The 14,029-nt window shown below is 41.9% G+C and overlaps 1 protein-coding gene across 1 annotated transcript in view; it reads right to left on the bottom strand.

Annotated features, from left to right (window-relative positions):
• Positions 1–14,029, bottom strand: part of CSMD3 (CUB and Sushi multiple domains 3) — a 2,836,509-nt gene that overhangs the window by 1,431,618 nt on the left and 1,390,862 nt on the right. The gene's annotated exons all lie outside the window — the stretch shown is intronic.

Here is a 14,029-nt window from a genome sequence, read left to right as displayed (position 1 = left end):
TCTAGATAGTCACACAAAGGGAGCTGAGGTGTGCCCTGCTGATGGATCTTTCTGAGCTAGAGTAATGAGAGGAGTTGTCACTGACACCTGAATAGGGCAATGGCTGTCCTCACACAAAGCTGTCTCATCCCCCTGTAGTGTTTTTGCAGCCAGGTCAGGGCAAGGCAGGATCTATATTTTTGAAGTATGTCTACTTCAAAGGCAGAAAGGGGTATAAGTATTGGACCTGTAACCCCCCCAAGTTTAGAACACTTCTGGATCAAGAGGAGATTCTGCCAAGAAGAATAGCTAGAGAAGCTGTAGGAGGGAAACTGCCAATCTGGTTGCTGCTGTTTTGTGCTGGCCTGCTGATCTATCTTGGGCAGTGGAAGGACTAGTCTTTACTTTCTTATCCTGCTTGTCAAGGTTCTCCAATCACTTGTGTGTGATTGCTTCCTATCTCATTTCTGGGCCCTTGGAGGTGGATTTGCTTCTTCGAGTACTGAAAATCAACGCATCGCCCTTCAGAGCCTGTTTTTCCCACCGAGCAATACCGTGTGTTAAAAAAAAAACCAGCGCATCGCCATGGTGGGGCCAAAGAATTGTGCAGCGCCTGTTGTATGGCTGATAGATCAGTGCAGGCCAAGTGCTGAGCACCGTGTCTCTGATGCCTAAGACCCCCGCTCCAACTCTGACTCAGGCCCTGCTCTGCAGCTGAAGGAATAGACGCATCACCTGCCCCCCGGCTGGGAGAATCGACGCAGCGTAAGTCTTCCTACCGCATCATCTCAGCGCACCTGGATTTTCCACACTTTACACCTGTGTGCCAAGTCTCCAGCAACATCGCCCCGCAGTAAGGAGCCGAGGCTGTGTGTGTGAAATTTGACACATCGCTTTTCCTCGCAGTGTGGAATCAACGCAATGCTTCTTCTAATGTGCTGCAGAACTGATGCCTCCATCACCCTGGGACTCAGGAATCTATGCATTACTTGTGTTTTCTGATGCTTCCTTCCTCTGCAACTGTTTTTCATCTTGGAGTTTGCCGCATCTAAGGTACTTTGTGCTAAAATCAATGGATATATCGAGTTCTATGGACTAAACTTGCTAAACCTTTAAAAAGTGATTTCTCTGCTTATATATGTTGGATTGTTTTTGTTTTGGTCTTGTTTGGTTTAGATAAAGATTGGTTATTTTTCTATATTGGTGTGGTGTTAAATTGCAGTGTTTTCACTGTGTTACTGTGTTTTTTATGGACAAATAATGTAAACATTGCCTCTGAGATAAGCCTGACTAAGCTACCAAGGGTGTGAGCAGGAGTTATCTAGTCGGGGTAACTCACTTATCCTGACTAGAATAAGGGTCCCTACTTGGTTAGGGTGCAAATCACTGCCAACTAACTAGAGACCCCTATTTCTAACAAGGTGTTATTGATCGCACCCGATAAATAATGTATTCCATGGTATCATTATTGGTCAGGGGCAATACATAATGTCTCAACTCATAATCAATATGCATCCAATCTAAATAAGGTTCTTAATCTCAATGTACATATCATACGTATGATTAACATTCACGACTTAGAGTGTTAGTCTAAATGCTTTTAACATTATTTTAATTTCACCTGGGACTACCACCCTCTGCTCTGAGAAACCTCAGAGGTCAGTGACCCATGTATTGCCTTGGGCCAGACTCTTGACACTGGCAGCAATCAGTGGCCTCTGTTGGTTACTGTCTTTATTGGCAGAGTTTACCTTGGGTTGGGGGCAGAGCTCTGATCCAGGGAGTGGAATGAGTCACATCACTTTTTTGGCCGTGGTGGTACTGTTGGCCTACTGGGATGCATTTGTGTGCAAGTTAAGGTTTGGAGTTGAACAGATGGAGTCCGCAAGTGAGATGACGGCTTTTCTATGGGTCAGTCCAGTGGCTCAGGAGAGTGTAGACATGAGGCATAGAACTGACAAGTGCCGCCGTATAACAGGGTCTTTGTCCATGTGTTATCACCTAAGCAGGGAAGCCCATCAAGGTATTAATTAGTCTACCCTGACTTTTCACTGGAGGGGGGTCGTGTTGGACATGGCCCTTTCTGCAGAGTCATCTCCAAACCTTTTGCCTTCACTCCTCTTATGTTTGCTAATCTCATTTTTGTTGGTCTTAGAAAAATCGTGCATGTTACCACTGCTAACCAGTGCTAAGGTGTTTGTTCTCTCTCCTTTATAAATTGTAACATTGGCTTACACCCAACTGGCACATTTAATTTACTTGTAAGTCCCTAGTAAAGTGGTACTAGATGTACACATGTCCTGTAAATTAAATGCTAGTAGTGGGTATGCAGCACCTATTGTGCCACCCATTTAAATAACCCTTTAAACATGTCTCAGCCTGTGTGTGCTGGTTTAAACTGCCATTTTGAACTGGTACTTGTATCAGGCCCAAATATTCCTTTTTAATACATAGAAATCCCCCTAGTACAGGCCATGAAAAGCCTAGAGGGCAGGGTGTAGTGTATTCAATAAGTTGTATATGCATTTTTCAGTTTTAAATGCCCTGGTAGTGAAACAATCTTAAATTTATTTTTCACTACTGTAAGACCTACCTCTCCCATTGGATAACATTGGGTTACCTTATTACATTTAATAAGTGATAACTTTCAATTGTGAGCAGGTCAACAGATTGAGATTGGTGTTTAAAGAATTGTAATTAAAAGCCCTCTTTAATGGTAAAGTCTGATTTTTTGTCACAATTCTGAAAATGACACTTCTAGAAAGTTGCAACAACAAGGTGATGGATGGAATGCTTGAATTAATCTCAGCCACGGGCAGTCGCTAGGGAAGCATCCCAATACATCATTTTTCACCCACTGTAGCACCTCAGTTTGTACCCAGCAGTATGCAAATCAGTGTTGCCCACACTTCAATAGGAACAGTCCAGCCCAAAAAATTATGGATTGGGATGCAGCCCAGGTGATTGCCAGTGGCTGAGATTATTTTAAGCATTCCACCAATCCCCCTGTTGATGTTGCAGTTGGCAACCTAAATGTGACGTGTATGCCCAGATGTGGGTCTCATGCTCACTATGCCACTTCAAATGAGCCATTCTATTATTTTAATCTATGAAAGAGTTTGCAACCACTAACAGACAATTTTGATTTATACAAAGGCAATTCTCATTCTGTTGACAATATTAAAATAACTTCTCTTGTCATAAAGCTGGAGTATATATACAAAATTATTTCTAATGACAAAACCTTTATTTTAGGAAAGTAAACGGCAGATTGGAGAATAAACTTGAAGTTCTTATTTCCAGGTACAAAAATGTTCTCTGTCTGGAACTCTATCTCAAAAATCTGTCTGAAACAGGATAAATCTACACTCAACAACAAATTATTTTTACAAGTTACCGAATACCACCAAGGAAATTGTAACGGAGACAGAATTTTTTTTGCTAAAGGTGTAGGGTTTCACAAAGTAATCTCTTCTATATGTGTTGCAGATCATATGATGCTGGTCTTGAACTAAAATATCATAATGACTATAACAATGAACATTTTAATGACATACTTCACTTATTTTTCTGTCATAATTTCAAAAACATGGCTTTTTAATACTATGAATTTTATTAAATTTTTACAACTCAAGAGTTAGAAGTTCTTGCAAACTGTCAATTGATAATTCGCTTGTGGAAATTTCATCCTTTACGCCCTTGGGAAATGCTGTCTTTCTGCATCACAGAAAGACAAGAACTGTACAAAAATATTTGAACGTTTTAAATGGAGATTAACAATTACTCTTTCATTATCATAAGTATTTGTCTATCAATATCATTTACAAAATTAAGGCATTATAACTTTGTTCCTGTACTCATTTTCTCGCTAAGCAACACATGCTTTACTCAAGTTTATTTTTGGGTTATATTTAAATGTCATTACAATATTTATATCTTCTTTTTGTTTTCTACAAATTTTGCCTGATTATGTTTTTGTACCTTAAGGCTATTATTTATTGTGAGCATGATGTAGGTGTTATATTTATGTTTTGCACAATGTTTAATATCAGAACAGTATCTATAATAAATTGGATTGGAATGACCCTGATCCTTCATTTAAAAACTGATTAACAAGTACCATCAAAGTGGTCGTAACTTTAGGTGAACATATCATGAGAATGTATTTGTCTGTCAGAAAAATAATGTTCCTCTGTGCAGGTCTCTCTTTCAGTCCTGTGCATGCATCTACCAATAATTTTATGTGCATGTGCACCTGTGTTTTCAACCACAATTCACGCATATGTTACTTTTGAGATCAGGGTCAAATAGGTCCTGAACCAGATAAATGCATTTTTGTGCTACCCCTAAAGATGCCTTGATCACTTTCCGATACTTCACGAGACAACACCACCTTGTAGGATGATTTGAATATTTTTGAATTCTGGTAACATAATACACTGTTGCGATCTAAACTATGAAAACAATTTCAGTTCTTATGTGTCCTGTTCAATGTAGATGACTGATATATTTAGGAATTTACATTTTATTACCCCTCCTAAACACCTTAACATTTAGTGCTGGCCCACCCTTTGTCAGATACACTGGATAGATTTGCAATGCTAATATATAATGTAAATGCAATGTAATAACCAGGCAAGACATAATTTATTTCTTCTGACTAAAGCATTCTATCTAGAAGATAGTGAAGAGTTAAAAATGTTTCTGTGAAACCTGCTCCTTGTTCTGATGTTTCATGCCACACCATTTGTGCACTAAAATTGACATTGCAAGAATCTCTGTTCCTGTGAGGATGAGGCTCGCTCCATGCTGCCTACTTTGTCATCTCCCTCTTTTATCCTGCAGCATTCAGGTATCTCTCATTCCATGCCAGTGGTATGGAATAGGCAGAAAAGCAGACTTCTGCCATGCAGGAGGCTGCCAAGATCAAACACACCTTCTCGGTGACATGCTTTCATAGCAATACCACTGGTCGATTCTCTCCTGGGTGCCCTGACAAATGGCAGCCAACAATTAATTTCTAGTCACTTGCAAGTGGGAAAAAGAACATGCAGTAATGCCAGGTACACGACTAAGTCACCGGGACGTAATCCCTTTCAGATAACGGTACTTAAGTAGGGTGGGAAGCAATTATATCAGTGTGTGGCTTTTTGTATCCCAGACCCTACCGAGACACATTCTGCAGCTTTAACAAAGATCAACAAGGGAATGTTTTTGTGCTCTTTGGAATCTCATGCGGAGCTCACATGATGAGGGCACCGATATTACTTTTAATCTCCTCTGACGGTTGAACAGTCTGACTGTGGCTTTGCTGCCCCGAATGACAGCGACAAATGTCAGCCTACTCTCTCTTCACCTACGAGACACAGGATTCTCGCAAGGGTCGTGACAGCAAGCGCGACTATAGCGCCGCAAAGCAACAGGATGCGAGCAAGGAACTGAATGTGCTTTAGCCTTGCTTAAAGCCACATGGGTCTGCTTTGTGAATTAACTTTTGGCTGATAAATATTTGTAGACAGGCACTCATATTCTAGTATAGCATAGCTTGGACGTCATAGTGTATTTACAGTGCTGCACATTTTTGGTAACTCACTGTACTTGGTAAAGGAAAACGCATACATGTCACATAGGTCTACTGCCACTTTCAAACCAAACACACATTCATGCAGCTGTGTCGGGAAAGCACGTGCAGCATTTCCCTTTGAGATGCACGCGGCATTTGCAATGCTGCGTGCCCCTGAAAGGGTTCAGCAGAGGGTTTTTACTCAAACACACACTACTCAAAGAAAAGCTGTCTCCTCTGTTAGTATATATCCCGTTTTGTTTCTCGGCCCACGTTTCTGCCAATGGTTTTGGGCTTCAAAAGCGTTCCACAATCACAAAGCCAGTAAGTACCCGGCACAAGCTTGGGATAGAATTATGCAGCCCTTCCACACCCAGGATATTGCTGTCAACACATATGTCGAGCACTTCTGAGCGTTGCTTACATGGAGACAAAGACAGCCAACATGGACACCACACTGTATTTGTGTTGAAAAGATCACAAATGAAACCACAAAACAGACTAAGATAAAATGTGAACACCATCCAAGAACACATACCTTTTAGGATACTTATGGACAGGGCCTCTGTTTTTCACTGTATTCATCACTCATGTCATTAGTGACAGCCTTCTATTTGAATTGCTTGGACCTACATACAACTGAAGAAAGACACCCCCCTCCTCGTTTGAAAACCTCTTGATTTTTTTTCCTTCAGGCGCTCTTAATATGTTCATATTTAAGTTTTTCTTGAAACACATCACACTGAAATCAGATTTAAGAAGCAAAGAGCATTACATTTCAAATATCACCCAGTAAGGATTTAACTCACTAAAATTATTACTTTGCTGGACTGGGATTAGAAGCACTTAGCTATGCTAATGTGTCAGAGGAAAGTTGTGCCAGAAAAGGCAGTACAAACAGAGGAAACACAAGGGTTATTATCCCTGCAGTCATAAAGGGGCTACCAAATCTTGTGGTTTATGCTGTTCAGCAAGGAGATGTCAGACCTGACATCTTTGGCGTAGTTTCCCCAGTCTTTTTGCTTCTGCCTCATGTATTTTTTACTGCATGTTGGACTTTGTTTTTGCTGGAATTTGTACTCTGGGCACTTTACCACTGCTGATCAGTGCTAAAGTGCACGTGCTCCCTTTGCAAATTCTTATTAAGATTGGTTATCCATGATTGGCATTTTTGATTTACTGGCAAGTCCCTAGTAAAGTGCAGTGTGTGTGACCAGGGCCTGTTAGCCGAATGCTACCAGTGGGCCTGCAGCACTGGTTGTGCCACCCACAGGAGTAGCCTGTAAACCTGTTTCAGGCCTGCCATTGCATTGTTTGTAAATGCAGTTTTTAAACTGCCATGTCGACCTGGCAAGTGCCTCCACGCACTTGCTAGCCCCAAACCATCTCTTTTAATACAGGGACTGGTGTGTTTTGCATGTCCTGATGGTGAAATACGGCAAATGTCATTTTTCACTATTGCAAGGACTATCTTGCCCATAAATTACCATTGGAGCTGCCTTGTAACATCTTACAAGTATAATTTCAATTGGAAAGAATTAGAGATTTGGAGTTTGGGGTCCCTGAACTCAGAATATAGAAATACATATTTTAATGACTTGATTTTTAAATTCTGTATTTGAAAATGCCACTTTTAAAAAAGTGCAAAAACAACAGTTAATGAACAGAATGCAGAACAATGTCATACATTCACCCCAGTGCTTTAGCATCCTATGCCTCTGCCTGTGGAATCTACGTCTGGTTCAGACTGACAGTGGGCATGTTTGTGCAATTATTCTACCCAGTCACACAGAGGGAGCTGAGGTGTGCCATACATAATCCGATTGCCCATCACCAGGCTGATGGGTCTTCCTGAGCTATAGTGGTGGGAGGAGTTGTCACTGACACCTGAATAGGGCTGTGCCTATCCTCACATTATGCTGTCTCCACCTCCATGTAGTATGTCTGGAGCCAGGTAAGGGCAAGGCAGGATCTCTGCAGCACAAAGACTATCTTTTGAAGTAGGCCTCTTTCAAAGGCAGAAAGGAGTATAAGTATTTGACCTGTGTCCCCACATATTTAGAACACTTCTGGACTAAGAGGGGATTCTGCCAAAATGAAGAGCTGGAGAAGCAGTAGGAGGGGAATTGCCACTCAGCTTGTTTCTGTTTTGTGCTGGCCTGCTGCTTGTTGCTTCCATCTTGGAAAAGTACAAGCAGTGTATTTGCTTGTGTATCCTCCTTCTCAAGGTTCGCCAAGGGCTTGTGTATGTTTGCCTCCTGTTGGAAGTCTCAGGGCCATCGAAGACAGCCCCTGCAGTCCTCTGCTGGGAGTTCTGACCTGCCAAATGGTGCCAATTCCAGTTCTGGGCTGTTGGAGGTGGTTTTGCGGCAGAAAGAAGAGGAAAATCCATGCACAGGTCTTCAGAGCCTTTTTTCCTGCCACAAACTGGCTGTGTGATTGAAAAACCAACAAATCACTGTGGATCCGCTGAAGAATCGATGCAGCGCCTGCTGAGCGGCCTGAAAATCAGCACAGCCTAAGTCCCGAGCACCATGTCCTCGATGTCCGAGACACCCACTTTGACTCCAGTGCAGGCCCTTCTGTGTGGCTGAAGTTTCTCTGCATCCCCTGCTCAAAATTGGGAGAACCTGTTTCATCTACGTCGCATCGAACCCAGTGCATCTGGATTTTCCACGCATCGCACCTGCGCACCAAGTCTACATAAATGCTGGGCTTCAGTAAGGAACCAAGGGTGCATGCCCGGGAAACCGACGCATCACCTTCTCTCACAGTAAAGAACCAACGCATCACCTCCCCTGTGTAGCAGTTAGGAACCGATGCATCACCTCCTCTGGAGGTAGTCTTTTGAATGTGTTACTGTATGTTTATGTGCAAATACTTTACACATTGCCTCTGAGATAAGCCTGACTGCTCGTGCCAAGCTACCAAGGGGATGAGCAGGGGTTATCTTGGGTGCATAACTTCCTTACTCTGATTAGACGGAAGAGTCCCTACTTGGACAGGGTGCAAATCACTGCCAATTAGAGACCTCCATTTCTAACAGGAGGCATGTGGAATATCTTAGTTTCATTGACAGACAGGTGTGGCATCTGGTTCCAATCATTGGGGCATTTGAACTCTCAGTGTTGCATTTCTAAGCATAACTGTAGTTTCATAGTTTCATTTTTTTTGAGAGATGGACTTTTCATTTGAGGGTTGGTGGTAGACCTTACCTCACGCATGAGTCTGTAAGAGTTTCTGCCAATCAATCTCCTGGCAACTCTCAGAATTACAGAAAAGTTCAATGGAATCATGTAAAACCATAAGAGCTATAGCTGTCTTAAATACAAAGCTTATAAATAAATCATTGAACTTGCCCTCAAATTTTGGGACATTTACAGGAAGCAATTGTTAGACAGTCCATACCTCAAACTGAACTGCATCTTGATACTTGGACCCATTGGCTCCCATAAATGGATTGATACACCCTAGTTCCATTCAAGCTCACCCATGAAAAGACTGTTTCTTCCCTTACAGAAACATCTTCTATCCCAGACCTGCTCCCATACAAGCCAATGGCATTGGCATCAATATATAAACAATGTTTTAACCTCGTTGGCTTCAGTGGTATTAACCTCTAATGGGCCAACATATTCCTCTAGGCAATGTTTACATCTCCAGCCCCTCAAGGGGTTCAAATGTCTTCATGACCATTTTAACAATAGTTCAGCTATAATGAACTCAATGATATTTGTCTCAGACAAAGATGCATTTACCATTACCCATATGGTGCTAATCCACTGACTTCCCATATGGTGCATATCCACTGACTTCAACACAATCGAACACCAGGTTTCAGTCTAATCAATAGCTGACTCTATTGACATCAACCTACAAACACCAGCAGCACCCTCCCTGCAATGATTCAACTTCTGGGATGTTTAACTTTCATATTATTTTACAAACAATGATTTGCATAGATTGACTTCAATTATATCATACTTCAAAATCAAACTTCTAACAGTGAATGATTCCTTACAATTGACTTTACAAGCATCTCATAATCTTAAACACAGAGTTAATGCAATAGCATTATTTTCTTGCAAACCTTCATCACCCTCCAATAATGGGTCGCCTCCATTGAATTCAATGGCATCATATAGCACTGTACCATGAATGTAAATGTAGTGCATTTATATAGCGCTCCGCACACACTCGAAAGGGTCTCTCAGGCACTGTGCACATACCACTGTGGAACCCTTCCTGGTCTTTTCCCTGTGAAGTGCCCACTCCTGGGCACCCCCAAGGTGAAGCCAGGCATCCTAGCACTGTTGGGGCCGTTGTGGAGATTAAGCAAGCTATTGCCCAGAGTTGCAGAGTGTGACCCATGATTAGAATAGGCACGAGGCGAGAATTATCAGGTCCGGGTAAATTGAGCCCAAGACCCACCAAGGCGGGAATTGAACCCTGGTCCGGGACAGACCTCTGCATCAGGGTCTGCCGCTTTAACCATTGAGCCACACTTCTCCACCATGGCATATCTATCATCCCCAATGATAAGTGCTTTGCCAAAGGCTTCAGTGGCATTACCCTTTAATGGCCAACACAGCCTTCCAAAAAAAAAAAGATTCACCTCGAGGACCTTGAAGCAAGAATTCAGCTCCTTTGGCAGCATCATTTATGAGAAAATACATTTTTAGATTTGACTATAAGTACACACAGCTCAAAGTATTATTTTAAAGATGTTGCACACAATTAATGGCTAAATGTTAGAGGTTGTTTACCCAAAATTATTTGGCAGGGTGATCTGATGATCCAAGTCGTTTCCAAAGAAAATGAACTATTGTTGTCATCCATGGTCAAAAGAAAACCTTTACCCTGGGATTGAATGCAAAAAAGTGAAACTTGATGCCAGCAGTTGCACTCCGTATTGGAGCTGGTAAATATCACCCCCCCCCCCCCTCCCCCCCCGGTATTGGACCTCACCAGCACTGGCCATGTGTTGTGCAGGCTGAATAAGTCACCCCCTCAACTGGCACTGAGCAGTTGGGCGCAGTGTATGTGGCCCCACCAGGTCCTACGGATGGGCTGCTCAGTTGTCCATCTCCAATTGCACCCACTGTAGGCCCAGGAGAGCCAGATTCGTGTTTGATATTCATATTAAATAGATTTGCATACAATGAAACTTAGTGGAACTAATTTACATATTCGGAGGTTATCCTAAATGTCTCTCCATGGATATGGATCGTCGCGACTGCCACCCCTGGCCTAGGGACACAAGATGCAAATACTGATAGTGTTTGCATGTATAAGTGTAATGCTGTAGATCCTGGCTATTGGCCTATCTGGAGCTTCAATATTCCCCCGTTTGCTTGATGCCAATTCCAACTGTATGTCTCTCTCTCCTAGGAGACTCGGTCTCAGGAGACACAGTTTGTGGAAACTGACACAAGAAGCAATGTTCCCCATGCGATTTACAGAAAGCGACCAGTGGCTAGACATCAGTAAAGGTCCACAATATCAAGCGCAGCCACACACGAAGCATCACCAACAACTGTGTTTCAGAATAGACATAAATGTAGCACTGTGCTCTAAAGCCTGGACCAGACTGCTCCAGGCTGAAACAAACCATGCATGCAAAACATTCGTTTGCATCTTTTACAACTTTTGTTTTAAGAAACGTTGCAATGTAGCTTTCATATTGTTTCAAAATGTAGCTTGCTTTACATTTCTTTAAAAGCTCAATATTTACAGTTTTTGATCTATTTCTGATATGTTAGACGTTGATGATGTTTGTAATAAACTGAGAAGAATAAAACAGTAGATTTTAAACCTTGCTCAGCAAGTTGTATTGCTCATTGTGCCACAATTTGAAGTGTATTGATTTCCTCAAATGCATTCTTTTTGTGCGCAAGTATTTTGCTGCGAAGTTCTTAGGCAAAGTGAAATATTGTTTTACTACTGGGATTTTTCTGAAAGTCTGCAAATCTTTTGAGAATATAAATGACATGTAAATACAAATCACGCGGCTGAAAACTGCCTCTGCCTTTGCGTTCAGAAACACCGTCTGTGTGGTTTTATAAATGGGAGTGTTTGAACTATTAATTAGAACGTTTTTGGGGGAAATGAATTTAGAAATAAATGTGTCCGCCATTGTGACCATCCCAATGCCTAGGACAGTAGAAAAGATTAGTAAAAAGATTAGTTTGAAGACACTTTCAAAACTACTCTATTAATATGTTTAGGTTTCCTTCTTTACCGAATAACACAATATTTACAACGTCTTTAAGGTTGTTGTATTTGGATTAAAAACATCATGATGCCGAAAAGCACCCCAATTTGGTTTTGTAAAATATGGTTTCATTTTTTTCATAAATAACAGAATGCAGACTACACAGTACAGAAAATGGCAATTCATAGACAAAATATGCAGATCTCAGATGAGTGACTGTAAAGGATACAGGTGTATTTTAACCTCGCTAATTCTACCACTTGGGGTTACAACTGAATGGCAAGTGAATTCCACAACAGGACATCAGGAATTGGGCTGAAAAATACAGGGCTCTGTTCCCAGGGGTATAGTCAATAAATCTAGTGAGGGTTTCAAATGAGGTTCCCCACTATCAATCAGAAATCAGAATTTGAGTGATAATTTTTCCTGTCCAAGATAATGCGGAAGTCAACGTTGCTTAATAGTCACCATTTGTAGCGCTAAGGAATGCAAGTAGGCCATATGGATTGAATCTTCTTTTTCTAGATTTGCATAGATATTGCTTCTCAAACATTGCGTGTCCTACTTCCTTCTCACCATTAGACATTCCTCCAAGCTGAGTGATTAAGAGATGCTCAAATTTTGTAATCACGAAAATACTCACACCTCAGTTTTTAATGCGGGCACATCATAGCTGTCTCTCCAGCTGTCTCTCTTCAAATAATTGGCTATTGGTAATTATAGACCACCTTTTTGCCAGGCAGTAGAAGCCATGATTATCAAAAATGTCTCTAAATAACCACATTAAACCCAATTTGAGGAAAGCTATCTTAAGAAGAAAACATTGGCAAGAAAACAACTATCACTATTTTGCAAGTGAAACTACTCTATCATTGACTGACAAGCTAGTGTGAATGGTCAGGTGGGTTGGTGAATTGTTGGATTTGAGAAAGTCAAACGTTGGATGGATACACGCGCCCTGCAACTACAGCACTCCAGTCTCTTCAGAGGAGAGGACACCTTCAGAGCCATTTGTGCTGCAGAGAGATAACGGCAGCCAGGCACATAGCCCATGATGCCACTTCCATGGTGATGAGACACACAGTGTGAACCCCACCATCTCGAGAAGGCCACCATATCTTGGGCCATGTAATAAATTACAAAAAGAAAATTCATTTTCTAATTAAAAAGTAGGCAAATTATATAGGATTATGTTTCCAAATGAATGAGAATGCAACTTTATATTTATTAACATGTTTGCCTATTGTAGAGTGTTCACTGTAGAGCGATGCTTATTGAATTGACTTGCAATGCTTAACAGCATTAGTTCATCATAAAACCCAATAAAAAAAATGTTAACAATGAATGATTTAATTGCTTGCGCTTATATCTTTCAATCAACTACCAGCAGACAACATGAGCTACCCTCTTCCTCATGGATATTAATCATCTTAAACCACAGCGCCAGTAGCGGCTCGTCTGCTAAGGCGGAGGAGCGTTGCCTCCCCCCACCAGCCTCAAAACTTGAAGCCTCAAACGATGATAAACCAGGAAAATTATAATTTTATTTTTCAAGTTCTAGTCTTGGGGGTGGGGCTATCGTGGGGGCAATCAGGAGAGGTAGTAGGGCACTGGTATCGGTGCACATGTGTGTTTAGCTGGCCGTCTCAGGCCGGCCTAACACACATGCGCACTGAGCTGTCTCCAACCCAGCTGCCTTGCCGGGTTAGAGCCAGTAATGCGCAGGCTCCCAGTCCTACTGGGAGAGCAAATTCTCAGTGCTCAGGCCAATCCTGACGCTGCTTTCAAACATGAGAGCAGCTTCAGGAGTGGCTGCAAGGGACTCTGGGAGCCTGTGCTGCAGCGAGACAGAGCAAAACAGCTGCGGGCAATCGTCCGGTACATTTTTTCCTTTCTTTTTTTCTGTCTTCACCTCCCTCTCCCCGCCCACTATTTAAATGATTAATCAGTACTGTGTTAAAATTGCTCTGACTCCAAGCAAATTGGGTGTATTAAACCTAACAATGACGAACTATGGGGCATATGATCAAGCACGGCGTTAAAATTATCGCTGCTTTAGCAGCAGAAAACTGCAGCTAAAGCGGCGATAATGGGCTTGATAATATGCACTAGAGAATTCCAATAGAAGCCCAGGTTGACACCAGAACATGGGCTTCTATTGGAACTCTCAAGGGCATATTATTCATGCCCATTATCGCCGCTTTAGCGGCATTTTTCTGCCGCTAAAGCAGTGATAATTTTAACGCCCTTTCTTGATAATATGCCCCTAAGTG

Source organism: Triturus cristatus, chromosome 5_1 (genome assembly GCF_964204655.1).
Source record: "Triturus cristatus chromosome 5_1, aTriCri1.1, whole genome shotgun sequence".
Lineage (NCBI taxonomy): Eukaryota > Metazoa > Chordata > Amphibia > Caudata > Salamandridae > Triturus > Triturus cristatus.
This window is presented reverse-complemented; position numbering and strand designations above follow the sequence as displayed.